Source organism: Telopea speciosissima, chromosome 3 (genome assembly GCF_018873765.1).
Source record: "Telopea speciosissima isolate NSW1024214 ecotype Mountain lineage chromosome 3, Tspe_v1, whole genome shotgun sequence".
Classification (NCBI taxonomy): domain Eukaryota; kingdom Viridiplantae; phylum Streptophyta; class Magnoliopsida; order Proteales; family Proteaceae; genus Telopea; species Telopea speciosissima.
This window is the reverse complement of record NC_057918.1, coordinates 23144216-23148984: the sequence shown is the minus strand read 5'-3', so window position 1 is coordinate 23148984 and position 4769 is coordinate 23144216.

Here is a 4769-nt window from a genome sequence, read left to right as displayed (position 1 = left end):
AAAGATGATCCTTGCTATTTAAACATACAGTTAAAATGACATTTATAATACAGTTGTTGTCCAGTTGCTATTAGACCATGACCCAAGACTAAGCAAGACACATGGCCCCTCAAATTCTAGTATTCTACCCCTCTCATATCTGTTGAACATAGAGGATACACACCAGTAGTTAATGAATTGCTTTTGAAAGATTCTAGCTTGCTTGAGATTTCTCGTTCCAATGGGAAAAATGCTTTACATTTGGCTACTCAACAAGGGCATGTTTGGACCCGATTAGGAACCGGAACCGGACCACCCATTAGTTAATGGTCCTGAATCTCAGATTTGGAACTGGTGAGCTTATTGGTCTGGATCTGATCTTGATACTTTAGAGCCGGAACCGCTAGAGAACTGGACTGATTGCCTAGAACCGGACCAGTTGACACCCCTACCTGGAGGACTCAGTACTGTCCAGGTCTTGCTTATGTTTTTGTAATTCTCCTTATTTTTTTTCTCCTCTTTTAATCAAGGTATCCTTTTAGTGGGAACCAATCTGACAATAACTAGCGTCATCACCCTTTCTAAAAGCATTTTAAATGCTACAATATATTTGATAGATTTATTTTATTTGCGGACCTTTATCTGCTCTATTTCCTGGGCAGGTCCATTTCCCCAAGTTTTTCTAATAGAGGGGGCGGAAATGATCACCCTACCCCTACCCGAACATACTGCTTGGATGGGGTCCACCTCCTTCTATTAGAGAAACTTGGGGAAATTGAGCGGACATGAAATGGAGCAAATAAAAATACTTTATTTGCAGGGGTGGAAAAAGAGAAAGTTGCTCTTCGCCCAAAGAGGTTGAGTGCTTAACTTTAAGAGAGGGATTGGATTATATGGAAAATTATCTGCTCCATTTCCTGCCCGGTCCATTTCCCCAAGTCCCTCTAATATGGGGGTGGACCCCACCTGAGCAATGTGTTCGGGCAGGGGTAGGGTGGTCATTTCCCCCCCTATTAGAGGGACTTGGGAAAATGAATCGGGCAGGGAAATGGAGCAGATAAAGATCCCAGATTATGTGGCATGGAAATGGATCAATTAGAATAAATTTTCAGTTTTTTTTTGGATGCTAAAGAGATTGTAGGTTTCCATAACTCTAGGAACAAACGTAAGTTGCTTTGGGATATCTCTGTTTTTGTTTTAGAGTGTTCAGATCTTAGTTTGAATTTTGGTTTTCCCTTTTGTTTGGGCTTCGAGGTAGGTTGCTAATCCTACCCATTTTGTTTTCATGATAGGAGGTATATTTTTGTTGGGTAAGTTTGTTTCCTCTAGTTGTTGGATGCTCTATAATTTTTCTCATTTTGTTTAATTTTAGTCTTTTCCACACAAAAAATACAATTAAAATGACAAACTACCTCTAAAAATCAAAATATAAAGTGTTAGAATTACCATAAGAAGTGTTAGAAATACTATAAAACATCTACTTATATTCTTTATAATTCATGGATTAGATCAAATGAGAATGTAATTTTATAAGAAGGTAGACCCCAAGCTCTCCTACTCATCTTCCAGGTGTCAACTTAATCGGACTTTACCCACGGCAACACAAAGCATAGAAGACCAGTACTATCGCAATAGCGTGCATGGGAGGATATACCATTAGGTGGATTGGAATGTTTGCCACATTATTCCACATTACTCTTCCACGTCACAAAACCATTAGGATATACCTTTTCACCGTGCGTATGTTAAAGACGATTGACTGTTTAAAACCCTTGTTACACGGCTTTGACTTGAGTCTTCCACAGTCTTCTTTTCTTAGTGGGAGAAAAACGGAAGAATACGATCGAGGCTGCAGGAACCCAAGACCAGTATTTATAATAATTATCTTAAACCCTTATCTCAATTCCACAGTGAGTTGGGTTGACATATCTCAATGTGTAACGAACCCAACCAATTTATACATAGACTCCCACTAATTAACTAACCCAATATTTAATTAAGCCCATATATAATTAGAAACTTTTAAATACCCATCTGCCAATTTTGGATATGGCTAAGGAAAAACTGTAAGTGTGTAAATTACGCAAGTGGTTGGGGAATCCATGTGTATGTTTACTCGTACCTTTGTCTGTTTCTTAGCTGCAGCAAGATGCAAAGCAGTGTTGCCATCATCATTCTTAGAATTGAGTAGCTGCTCTTGGTCACTGCTTGCTGATTCCAACAATAATAGTTTAAGTGCCTCCAAACGGTTGTATTTCACACACAAGTGAAGAATATTTTCGATCTCCTCTATCAGCTCTGATATGAATGACCTCAGGTCGTGCCTGAATCAACTCTTTCATGACATCTATCCGACCTTTGATCGCTGCAAGATGAAGTGGGGTTCTCCCATCACAATCAGTAACACAACAAACGTTTGAGTTGATCTTCAACAGCTCTTTCACGATTTCAAGGTTCCCTTTTGCAGAAGCCAAGTGAAGAGGTGAGTAACTTTCCGAGTCTAACTCAGTTGCAAATTCTGGTTTGTGTCTCAAAATCTTTATGGCAAAGTCAACGTGACCTTAGCATTGCTGCAATGTGAAGTGGAGTCTCATTGAAGGAAGTGATCATCATAACTCTATCGAGAATGAGCTTGTCTTCTTTAATGAGTTCAATCAGAGATGAGACACTCCCATCCAACGAAGCTTCATAAAGTCTTTTTATCATTCTCTCTCAGCTCGCTCTCTTCCTCCTTGATCTTCCATCTTCATGGATGCTTTCCTTCTGTGTGTACATTTTTATAGACCATTGTAAGGCCTGAAGGGATCTGGTTTTTATTATTATATTTTCCAATAGCTTGATGAATTAAAAAGCTGATGTTTGGTTGCAAATGAAAAATATTATCTAAATTAGGGTATCAAAATTGGGATCGAATTGAAACGTAACGATGTCTTATTAGATAGGTTTCAGATTGGACTATTATGACCCCGAAAACAAATCGAACCACACTGAAAACAGAAACTAAAACGGCTCAAAACCTGGACCGAAACCGATAAGAACCCAAAACCCAATAAAAAAATCAGTTCTTTTTCTTAGTTTTGTATAAATATATGTGTTAAATCGAATCAGGTGGTCAGGTGGTCCAACCACGAGAGGACCATCGCTCCACTGAACATACGGCAGCATTCCATATATGTTCTTTTTGGTTTCTAGAAATATCCTAGTGTGCATTCTAAATGATAGTGGAGCGGGATAACTATCCTGCAATTTTCTGTCAGAATACAGTTCCTTAGTGTCTTTAACTGTAACGCCGCCACCACCCACTCTAAAAGATTGAACAGTTAAGTGATCCGACCTGCCTTCTCCTTCCAAAAGAGGAAAAGGTATTATTTAACTTTAAAACAGTTGTGATTTGATATAACAGTAAAAAGTCAAATCTCAATACAATAAAGTGGAACGCTGGTAGATGCCTGCCTAGCTGGGTACAAAACGACAAATGGGTTAAGGACAGTACAGTGTGGTGCATTTACCATTTCACCCCTATTTATCCGTAAGTATATAGAAAAAGGCAATTATTATCACTATCGTATACTTAGCCTATATTTACTAAAATTATTCTACCTTAAATTTCTTTTCTAATTACCTTACTTTTAAACTTTTACATATTTTTCTACCCTCATATTTTTAAATACTCAGATTGCCCTTCTTTTTTACCTGGTAATCTATTAATTTATTTAACCTACCATTCTTCTTCTACTTTTTACTATTTTTGTCATTAAAATAGTAAAAATTGAAAGCACCCACCCGTTTCTTCTCTCCTATTTTTTATTCAACATTTCATCCTCATCGTTCTTCTTCAAACATTATGATTTTAAGTATCGGTATCATATCTCCCATATCGGGCGATACGTATCGGTTTTGCTAGTCACCGATACTATGTCGATACCATATTGATAGCACGATACAAACAAGGGGTAAAATGATCAAAAAACTCATTTTTTAAGAAGACTTAGGGGTAATTTTGTCCGACACAACCGATACCGTATCAGTATCATATCGATTTTGCAGGTTACCAATAACTGTTCCGATACCGTGCACTATAACCATGGAACATATCGACTCTCTTCAAAACACCCAATATCGTGCACTAAAACCATGGAACAAATCGACTCTCTTTAAAAAATTAATTAAATAGAAAAATTGAAGAAAAAACAAAACAAAACAAAAAAAAAAAAAAAAAAATAGAGTAAAAACAGGAGAGAGAAGCGGGTGGGTGCTTTCATTTTTTACTATGTTAATGACAAAAATAGTACAAAATGGAAGAATAATGGTAGGTTAAATAGCCTAGCAAGTTACTAGGTGAAAAAGAAGGGTAATCTGAGTATTTAAAAACATGAGGGTAGAAGGAGATGTAAAAGTTTAAAAGCAGAGTAGTTTCAGAAAAGAAGTTTAAGATAGGGTAATTTTAGTAAATATAGGCTACGTGTAAGGTAGTGATAGTAATTGCCCCAATGATATTTGATGGCACAATGCAACATACTACATCATGCATTTGACATGAGATCAGTGGAGAAAAATATGAACTGTTTTGCAGCAACCATTTCAGTGAGCACTTCCGCCCACTTTCACTGCCTGACCTGCACAGAATTGAAGCTTTCTTGTCATGGCGGAAGTTGCTCAAGGAATGGTTGCAGCATCATATATATTACAGAAGTGAATATCTTTTGTTTCCTTTACTATCTTTTGTTTCCTCTACATATAGTTTATCCTGTACAGGAGACACTGACCATAAGAACCAGATCCATAGCCTG